The 11,483-nt window shown below is 36.0% G+C and overlaps 1 pseudogene; it reads left to right on the top strand.

Moving 5' to 3' along the window:
- The first annotated feature begins 3,839 nt into the window (after positions 1-3,839).
- On the top strand, positions 3,840-5,736 carry LOC149177810 (cytochrome P450 78A4 pseudogene; annotated as a pseudogene).
- The last annotated feature ends 5,747 nt before the right edge of the window (positions 5,737-11,483 follow it).

Below are 11,483 nucleotides of genomic sequence, written 5' to 3'. Positions count from 1 at the left end.
AGACGAAGCTTCAGATTTTTTATTATTTTTTCCTGAATTTCTAGAATCATCGCACCCCCATAGTTTTGGAGGGTGCACTGCATAACACCTTGAGAGAAGGAGAGACCGCACTGCAACACAATTTCTCAGTTATGCAGGGTTCCCTGGTCCTTAAAATCACTGAAATGAAGGAGTCAAGGGGAAAAACTCAGGGATTAGGGAGATTCATGCTTAGGGCTTTATGCAAGAACTATGATAATATGTTGAAGGATGTGAATTGATCCTGTTTGAAGGCCTATTGACCAGATGCGACAAAATGGCCTATAACACTAGGTATGGGCATTGTGAGTTTATTGTAGTTCCATTTGGTTTGACTAATTCTCCAACTACTTTCATGTGCTTGATGAATAGTGTGTTTCATCCTTATCTGGCCAAGTTTTTCATTGTGTTCATTGATGACATATTGATATATTCTAAGAATGAGGAAGAGCATGTTGAACACTTAGCAACAATGTTGAAATTGCTAAGAGAGAATCAATTGCATGCAAAGCTTAGTAAATGAAATTTATTTAACACAAAAGTACATTACTTGGGGCATATTGTTTCCATGGAAGGCATAACAATGGATTCAAAAAAGATAAGAGCGATCATGGAGTGACCCGTTCCTAGAAACATGGACGAGGTAAGATCATTTATGGATCTAGTAGGTTATTATAGGATGTTCATCTAGAACTTCTCTTGGATTACATATCCTATTACGTCACTGCAAAGGCAAGGTAAGATATTTGAATGGACCGAGGAATGTGCAACAAGATTCAAGCAATTAAAGCAATTGTTGACAAACACTTCAGTTCTAAAGATTGAAAATCCAGACAAGGAGTTTGCGGTGTGTACAAATGCCTGCAAGAGAGGACTTGGTGGAGTCTTAATATAGGAAGGACATGTAGTGTGTTATGAGTCACAGAAGTTGAATGAGCACGAGCATAAATATTTGACTCATGATCTTGAGTTGGCAATGATTAGTCATGCATTGAAGATGTGGAGGCACTATCTTCTTGGCAAGAGGTTTGTATTAATGAGCAATGGTGGTGGATTGAGGTATCTGTTTCACCAATCGAATATGAATTTCAGGGAAGCTAGATGGTTGGCCATGATTAGTGAGTTTGATTTTAAGATCCGATACATTAAGGGATAGGAAAACAGGGTTGTAGATGTTCTTAGTGGGAGAGTGTAGGTGAATCATATAACAACTATGAGTTATTATGGGACATATTTACAGGATCAGATCTCACAGGAAGGACAACAGGATGACAGGTACATGGATCTTAGGCAGAGGTTACAACATGGCACAAGTAATCAGGATGTTGACTATCATTTCATAATGGATGGTTTGGTCAAATTTAGGGACAAGATCTATGTTCTGAATGAAAGTGAGCTCAAGAAGACTATATTGCGAGAATTCCATGCAAAACCGTACTCAAGGCACCCAAGATACCAGAAGACATTGACAACAGTGAAAACATTTTATTATTCTTTGAATCTAAAGAAGGAAGTGGCGGAGTTTGTAGCTAGATGCTTGGATCGACAACAGGTAAAAGAAAAATGTAAGCACACAGGTGGATTACTGTAGTCGATTCCGATTCCAGAGTGGAAATGGGAGGTCATTTCCATGGATTTCATCACATGTTTTCCAAGGAAATCTAGACAACATTATTCCATCATGGTTGTGGTGGACATGTTCAAAATTATAATTAACGTGGAAAAATTTACATTTAGATGAAGCTTATGGAAAACTAACCTATTTATGATACAGGAGATCTCTTCACGTTGAAAATGAAATTATAAAAACTTTATATGAATTTGTTATTTTCAAAGACAATTAACTTGGAAGGGAAATAAAAATAACATTAATATTTTATACTTGTATTTTTTTACTATATTTTAATTTAATGTAATATATAAATTTATATCATAAAACATCTATTTATTAATAATATGTTGGAAAAGTAAAAAATATAATCCTTAAAATAAGTATTTGATATAAATTTTAGTTTTTATCTTTAATTATTAAAGCAGTTGTCTATAATGCGATTTTTTGGAAGCCTTTCCGGTGGGTTTTTCCGGTCAAAATCCGGCCGCAATTTATTGGAATCGCAAGTTTGATAGCTATTTTTTGCACAATCAAAGCGTCCCAAGGGTTTTTCAGGGCACTGAATCCAAATATGCAGTTAAAAAACCATTTTAACTGCAACAAATCAAGATTTAACCTCAATTTCTTCCACCGGATTCTGTCACCGGAATCTCCAAAAAGTCGCATTATAGACAACTCCATTATTAAATAAGAATATTTTATAGATAATTATTAACATTTAATTTTTCAATTTTCAATTTTTTTTTGAACAAAAATATCTCTCCATATAAATATTATTAATTTTTACTTAATAAAATCCATCTTAATATTTAAAAAACAATTAAAAGTGAATCATTCTCTTAATAATATTAAAATATTGTTTACCCTTAATATTTATATAATTAAAATAATTTCTTAAAATATTTAGCAATTTAGTATATTTATAAATGTTATTACATTGATTTGATAATATATTATTTTATATAATAAAATTTACTCTACAATTTCTCTTGCTTGGTAAAAATAAAGAGTGCACTCAAATCTGCATATTCTAAAAGGAAACATAGTACATAGTGTACTATGTTGATTGTTTAGTACATAGTGTACTAAAATGATTCACTAATGTATTTTTGTATATAATAAAATTTGTTTTTTTTTCTTAACATTGTAATAAAATTTGCTATTTCTTTTTTTCAATTTTTAATATTATCTATGTATACATATTAAAAATAGAAAAGATAAAAATATTTAAAAATTAGAAAGGAAAATATATGATTAATCAAATTAATTATAATTTATTAATGAAAAGAAGATTATATAGATGATAAAATTTATTTAATCCTAATTTTGTTTAATTATTAATTTTCAACATTTACTTTCAGGGGGCTTTTTTGACCTGAAATTCATGGAAATTCAGGGCATATTTTTAGAAAATCCAGCAAAGCTTTTTGTAAATTTAAGTTGTTTATATTGGTTAAAGATCAAAATTTTAGGTGTCCCAGAGATTTTTGATGGTGCTTAATCCATTTCCACCATCAAATTCAAATATTGTCTCTACAAGATTTTTTGAATTTTTTTTGTCTAGATTCTGACCACTTTTGGCCTTCCAGGGAGGAACTCCGCCTTGGTAGACACTCAGTGTTTTTCATTCTGTAAAAAATCTAGTTGTCATTTACGGAGAGAATAAATTTGAACTTTGTAATCTATGCGATTCAAATACCCCAGAAATTTAAAAGTAGATCAGTCGTTTTAAGCATACCACAATTTCGTATCGGCAATTATTTTGTGTCTGAATCTAATGTTTTTGTTTTCCAAAAATTTGCCAGTGAGTTTTTGAATGGTTTTTTTTAATGTTGGCAATAGGGTCAAGGCCATAGAAAAAATCCATCCTAAAAACTCAAATCACCAAAATCTTCCCAAAATTGAACCAATTGCATTAACCAAGTGCATGTGCGTCCACTTCGAATTCCAATGGATGAATGGTATCGACTTAATAAAGGTTTCAACCAAGTGCATGTGCGTCCACTTCCAATTCCAACGGATGAATGTTATCGACTTAATAAATGTTTCGGGATCTGCCTTTTACGGTTACCGGCTTTTCCCTCTCTTCCCGTGGAATCGAACCCTTGGAGCTATAAATCCGCTTCAACCCCTCCACATTCTATGCGCTCATATCTCTCTCTGGCTTCTTGCTGCTGCTTAGTTTTTGTATTTGCCATCCATTTCTGAGATGGAGAATCACGGGAGCTCTGCAGGAGGCGGGTGGTGGCTCTATTTCCTCCTCTTTAGAAATGGTTGCAGTCGTTTCTCGTTGGACTCCGACGATGTTTGTGGGTGGCGTCAGTGGCATCTTTATATTGCACTGCTTATTGCTGCTGTATCTGCTGTTTTGGCCTTCTGGTTGATCCCGGGAGGCTGTGCGTGGGCGGGGAGACGCAGGAGGTCGGGCGGCGTACCCATTCCTGGTCCCAAACGATGGCCCATCATCGGAAGTCTGCTAGACATGAGCATCGGTCTTGCTCACCGCAAGCTCGAATATCTGGCTCATCTTCATGGCGCCAAGAAGCTTATGGCCTTTAGCTTAGGCTCCACGCCCGCCGTTATTACATCGGATCCTGAAGTGGCCCGGGAGCTGCTCAACTCTCCTCATTTCGCCAACAGACCCCTCAAGCAATCTGCGCAGCAGTTATTGTTTGGGCGGGCCATTGGCTTTGCGCCCAATGGGGACTACTGGAGGCTGCTCAGGAGAATTTCTTCCGCGCATCTTTTCGCTCCGCGCAGAATCGCTGCTCACGAGCCTGGTCGCCAGGCCGATGCTCTCGGAATGCTTCTTGATATTCAGAAGGAATGTCAGTCCAGCGGTGTTGTTAGGGTTCGACGACACCTGCAAGGAGCTGCGCTGAGCAATATCATGGGCAGCGTGTTTGGAAGGAGGTTCGATATGTCATGTACTTCTACTTGTGAAGAAGTGAAGGAGGTGCGGGAGATGGTGGATGAGGGTTTCGAGCTGTTGGGAGCGTTCAACTGGGCGGATCATCTACCATGGCTGCGACCGCTGGACCCTCTTCGAATCCATGGTCGTTGCGCCCGCCTTGTGCCGCGTGTGAGAGCTTTCGTTAGAAATATCATCGAAGAGCACCGACGTGCAGAGCGGAACAGCGAAACGGGTGATCAATCCGATTTTGTTGACGTTCTGCTGTCGTTGCATGGAGAAGATAAGCTAGATGAGGAGGATATGATCGCTGTTCTCTGGGTCCGTACTATTAGTTTTTTCACACTCTCATCTTCTATGTATCTCTGTGTTTTAGTTTAGTTTTTTCACCACACTCTCATCTGATCTATCTCTCCGTATTTTAGTTTAGTTTAGTTTTTTCACACCGAAACTTATGAATGAGGTGAGTTTGCTTGCCCTTGCCTTTGGGGAGGGGCATTAACTAAGTTTGGTTCTAATTTATGTAATGTTATGTATGCAGGAGATGATTTTTCGTGGCACAGACACGACGGCTCTGCTGACGGAGTGGGCCATGGCAGAACTGGTGCTGAATCCAGATGCCCAGAAGAAAGCTCAGGCAGAGTTGGACGCTGTAGTGGGGCGAGACCGCAGCGTGAATGATTCGGATATCCCTAAGCTGCCGTACCTCCAAGCTGTGGTAAAGGAAGCGCTGCGAATGCATCCGCCTGGACCGCTGCTATCATGGGCGCGGCTCTCGACTGAAGATGTCAACATCAACGGAATGTGTGTTCCGGCGGGCACGACGGCCATGGTGAATATGTGGGCGATTACTCACGACCCCAACATTTGGGAATCACCTCATGAGTTCCGTCCGGAGAGGTTTGTGGTGTCGGAAGGCGGGGAAGACGTGGATGTGAGGGGTAACGATCTGAGGCTTGCTCCTTTTGGTGCTGGTCGTCGTGTGTGCCCGGGGAAGGCTCTGGGCCTTGCCACTGTTAACCTCTGGGTGGCCAAGTTGCTCCATCATTTTGAATGGCTTCCTCATGCTGAACATCCGGTTGATCTGTCCGAGGTCCTGAAGCTGTCATGCGAAATGGCTCATCCTCTTCATTCTGTTCCCGTCATGCGGGTGCCTTTCGCTTTCATTAAATCCTCTGTCCCTGTCTCTGTCTAGGCAATTACACCTCACCTCACCTCATGTTCTGTTTGTCAGTATTACTAGGCTCTGTATTTCGATTGCAAGTGGTACACTCTCTGACCCATCGTCATAAGAAGAGATTGTGTGTTTTTGTGATGGATAGAACAACGATGGTGATTTTGATTTCGAATTATTGTAAGCAGTGTGTGTGTATGCTGCACATTAAGGTTAGGTTATCCGACGTGTGAACATATTTCGACAATAAAGATGTCCTTCATGGGTGCTCTGCTTTCCCCCTGCTCATAGTTTTTCGCTCATATAGTTTTGCTTCCACTACGCAAAGTTTGATTGCGAAGACTTACTATGAGAAACTTTTCTCTTTTTCTCTCAAGGATCGGAGCGTTTTCAAAACATTCCTTGTTGAAGAGCCATTTTTTGTTAAGAATCCATGTTGCAATTTTTTGTTTGACAAGGAGGAGGTTTTGCACATTTCCTAGTTCTGTATTCACCGTGAAGGAGACGCGTTGTGCTGTGTTGAAGTGGACCTGCACAAGATGCCAAATTGCTGGATGTGCTTAAGGAGACATTTCTTTTATGTAGAGCAGAGCCTTTTCTATTTGGATGCAGAGTTGTTTTGCATTGTCAAGGCCTGTGCTCTCCCCAACGGATGTAAGGAGAATAACAAATCTGCCTCTTTCCTGGTAAGTTGTTTCAAACTCATTCCATTGTGTGGCATCACATAAGCTCCATCCTAAAATAGAAAAGAGCACCTACGTTTACACCAAGAATAGCTCTAATTACCCTCGTGTCTTGATTGACACAAAACCCTCCTTCCATCATGATTGACCAGGATTTGAGATCAAGTTGTTTGAAGTTACTGCAGCTAGGTTCATTTTTGTGTGCTTCATCATCCGGTACAAGCTTCTGATGTAAAGCATTATAAATCGAAAGGGTCTTATTCACTAGTTTTTTGTCTAATAACATTGCCATCAGTAGCATGAAAAACCAATGCGCCTTTGGCGCTCCTACTGGACCTAGATTCTAAACCCCTCTTCCACTTTGGCCCATTTGATTCAGTGGTATCTAGGACACTCGGTTCATTCTTCAGAGTTGCGTGGAGAGCAAAAATTTTCATTTCAAAGATTTTTATTCAAATAACTTTAAGGCTTCAAATGCCAATATAGATTTTATTATGGTGAATTTAAGCATCTTGTTGTTTCTAGCTATGCACGGGAACCATTTACAACTCTAAATTAATAAAATGATGCGAAGATGCTTGTTTTCAGCAGAGCACATCAATGCTAGCACTCTAATGTAGTTAGTTTTTCTTTTTTGTATATTTAGTTGCATTGTGTTGTTTTGCTTAGAGGAGGAGTTGGGTACAGAGTCCATCTGAGAGGAGAAGCAAGAGTGCATAGCTTTCAAATGGATGAGATAAAGACCGTGTGACTATTGGCATTGTAGAATGGTGATTATGTGCATAAACGAGCAGAGTATGAAGGTTGGTTGGATTCCATTATGATGGTCAAAAGTCATATCATGGACGCAAGGCTTGTAGGTTTTCCCTTGGAGTGGTAAGAGATATCTGTTTCTCTGATAATAAAGTTGAATACTGAACGTCGTTAGTGTGGATAGTATGATGAAAATGAAAAATTGTTGTTAGTTATGCCAGGAATGTTAATTTTGATTTCATATTGACATGAAGAAGACGATTTCTAAAGAATGCCCCAATGTTCGTAAAATATGATTAAAGTGGTTTTCTATTAAGATATATAAAAGATGTTGTTTTGGTTGGAAAAGTTAACCATACAAATTTAATGTTTAATGTTTGAGAGAGTTAATTTGATATTACTTCTATGAACAACATTTTTATGTAGAACTTTAGGAGGATAGTTTATTGAAAGGATGGTGTTACAAAGGTGTCCATGAGTTTTTTGTTAGGGGTAATGGCATTTGATGGAGAAAAGTTATGTATGTGTCAAAGGAAATGGTGCCCTATTTTGAAGGCTTGAATTTTGGTCATGCTTGTTGGAGGTTTCTGAATTTCTATATTTTGTTTATCATATTTGACTACAAATTTTTGATCTTTAGGTGCCATCTATATCATCTATATTTTATTTTGTAAATTGTATTGTGGGTGGGTGCATTTTCGGTTGAACTTGACACCCTTTATTTTTTTTATTGTAAACTGGCCAAACTTGAGCGAGTGTTAGAGTTACTGAATACTCAAATCTCCATTGTTCATAACACATCCATAATACACTCTCTCTAACATACAAACTTGTTTACAAAATTTTCAGGACAAGATTGTGTTTTTGGAGCTTGAGTCATAACTACAACGAGATGAACCACAAAAGAAGAGTTGTAATTATGAATTGGTTCTTGTTCAGGACAAATCCTTGTTTGAGCTTGAATCCCATCAACAATCGAAGATTGATTAAAATAATGGAGTCATTTCAGGAGCAGATTTGCAAGTAGATGTAAAGGTTTAACCTGTACTTCCCAAGACCTTCATCAGACCTTGGGAAGAAGTTGTGAACAACAAGAATAGAACTGGTCTCGCATATAAAAAGGGTGGTATTTTCATATTCCAGAATATTCCAAGCTCATCCAGTTTTTCAGTGCTGGATTTCTTCAGGATGATCCATCTTCACATGCTCCTATTTCACAACAACCACAGATTGTCAAATGCCAACATTGTGATCGAGTTGGCCATGTGAAAGATCAATGTTTTGATCTTCATTCTCTTGAGAATTGAGGTAAGTGCGATCATAATTCAAACAAATGTTCCAGGAAAAAAAAATCCTGCAAGAACGAATATTCACCTTGGATGAATCACTTCTTGGTAATGGTGTTCAACAGTCAGGAAGTTATACTAGTTATACCATAGAATTTATTCTTGATTATTAACTAGTTTTGCAACAAAGATTTCATCATCTTCTCAAAGGTATCTGATAGGGGTGAATTTATGATAAGTTAGCATCTTCGAAGATTGATCATTCAAAGATTTATCAAGTGAGCCAGAGCCACAACCTGAACCTACTATCTTAGCATACAACTAGAGATAACCATAGCCATATTTAGAGTTGTATCTAGAGACACAACAATTCCCATGAAAATATTTTTTTTATTGGTGGCATTTGTTAAACCATACCTGCAGAAGATTTTGGTTTCTGCTACAGGTTTTCTTAAGGAGCACTTCCATCAGTAGAAGACTTCATCTTCTAGCAAGACTAGGAATTGTTTAAGGAATTGCTTTGATAGTTCTAGAGTTGGTGCTCATCTTTAAACCACCACTGGTTGAGACCTCGATCTCTCCTACCTTTGGGATTATTTGTGGTTTTCTCTTAAAAACCATCATTTTAGAGAGCTTATTCAACCATTGGTTGTCCTGCATTTTTGCATTTTAGCTCTCTTCTTTGATCCTCATATACACCCCTTCATATTAGGGGGGGAATGTTAGCCACCTAATTTGTCATGGTTATGGTGGAAAGTTAATGCTTTCCAAGAAACCTGGAAACTAAATCCAATAGTTACATTGTTGTATTTATATGTAAAATTTACATAATTCTTAATATAGTTGAATTCATTTTCCAATATTGCGATTACAAAAATTGAGACACCAAAAGAGGAGGACATCATCAGACCATAATTTAGTTTTAAAATGGTACACTAGTTCATATGTAGAATTAACAACCTTAGATAAGTCCAAGAGAACTAATCATATGCCTCAGTAAGATCAATTTTGAGGATTTATATTTGTTTTGATCATGTGGATACCTCATTCCAATTGCTTTATGAATTAACATACCTTATAAAACCAAATTGTTGCAATAAAATCACCCTTGAGAGCAATGGTTTTAGTCTCGTAATGATCACCTTCACCTTGGTAATAAAATTGTATAAACTATTACAAAAGTAGATTAGTAAAAAATCATTAAAGTTGTTGGGATAGTTTACCTTTGAGATGAGGGAGATGAGGGTGATGAATGGGGAGTTAAAAATGCTAGGCATATGCCCAAGCTCGTGGATATGCTCCATGACTTGATGATGATCCTCCCTAACCAAAAAAAATTAGTAAAACTTTTGTTGTCTAGTCGTCTCGTCTAGGATTTTCATTCTTTCCAGAATGGATAACACCAAGAATTTTGTCTATTGTCATAGATTGAAATAGATCATTACTCTCCTCATCATCGAGTAGCTTTCATAACATGGCTAGAATCGAGACCATATCTCTAATATTTTCATGTTCTAGTTCCTTGAATAATTTTCCAAAATGGTACATTTTATTCAAAATGGTTGACTCCAGTATCCCATGAAGAAATATGGAGTTAAAAATCACCATAATGTATAAGAGTGAGAGACCATGGAAAATATAGTAAATGCAGGTAAGATTCTTTCAACATTGGGTAATTTTTAATACATCGAGAAAGATCTATAGATTTAAAGATTTTAGTTGATGTTTTAGAGCCATCAGCAAAGTCTATCTTTAAGACTGAGAAACGGTGGAGAGCATATAAATAATTAAATAGTGTGCGCAGAGAATTAGAAGCATCATTCAAAACTGAAATGTCCACCTGAAATTAATATATATATATATATATATATATATATATATATATATATATTATTTTGTAGGTTATATTATAGTATATTAATAATATTCTAATAGATCTATTATATATTATATATAAAAAACTATTGGTATGTAAGTAGAAAGTTAATATTATGGTAGTCTATTAATTATATTATATATTAGATATTAGAAATAGGAATTGTTAAAAGATCACTAGGTTACCATCACTATAGATCCAAACATTTTAGGTGAAAACTTCTTTTAGAATGCAAAATTTGAAAAAAAATTGCATCCCTCTCATCCCTTTATAGATATGAATGAATCTATAATGGTTCTCTCTCTACACAAACATACATAGTGTGTAATTTTTACACACAATGTGTAATCTCAACATTATTTACATTTTATTTTTGAATACTATATAGAGTGCATAATTTAAACTTGCAAGTCCAAAAAATCTTTGTTGGATTTTAACGAAAATTGACAAAAAAAATTACACTTAAAAATGAACCAAAACGTAAAATAATGTAACATATGCATTGAGGCATTTTATCTCTACATTGTTCATATTAAAATGGTTTTTTGTTATTAATATATTTTTAGGTATACTTCAATATTGCTTAATATTGCATATTAAAGTATTTATTGATACACCATATGAAACTTATTATTATTATGAACACTTTTAGTTGTAACATATTAATTTTATATTAAGAAGGGAATGAATTACACAACTCCTCTAATTAGAAAAACTTGATATTTTTTATTTTACTTTTAACTTTGAATTGTTTTATTTTTATTTTTATTTTTTTGAACATTGAATATTTTACTCTCTCTCTCTCTCCATATATATATATATATATATATATCCTATGTTGAAATGTTTTTGAAAAGTTACTATAAGGTTTAAACATCTTACTCACATTTTTTTTTTACTTTTAATTACTTTATCTCTTTTAAAAGTTCATATGATATTATATTATGTCATGTGGACAATAAAATATTTTATTTATTTGGTGCAGGTCTATGCTTTCAAAATGTTTATATATGGCAGGCTAGGCCCAAAATGCCCCAAGGCCAAGCTAGAACTACTATAGTTGAGCCTTTAACAACATGTAACATCCCTTGTCAAAATTCCATGAAATAAAGTAAATAAAGGCAAAATAATAGCAAAGGTCATGGGACACATAATCCAAGCTTAATGTTA

Source organism: Pinus tabuliformis, chromosome 4_1 (genome assembly GCF_031772625.1).
Source record: "Pinus tabuliformis cultivar Carrire ecotype Pingquan chromosome 4_1, CPIR1, whole genome shotgun sequence".
In the NCBI taxonomy this organism is placed as follows: Eukaryota; Viridiplantae; Streptophyta; class Pinopsida; order Pinales; family Pinaceae; genus Pinus; species Pinus tabuliformis.
The sequence above is the reverse complement of the archived record's forward strand: the minus strand, read 5'-3'. Positions and strand labels throughout refer to the sequence as shown.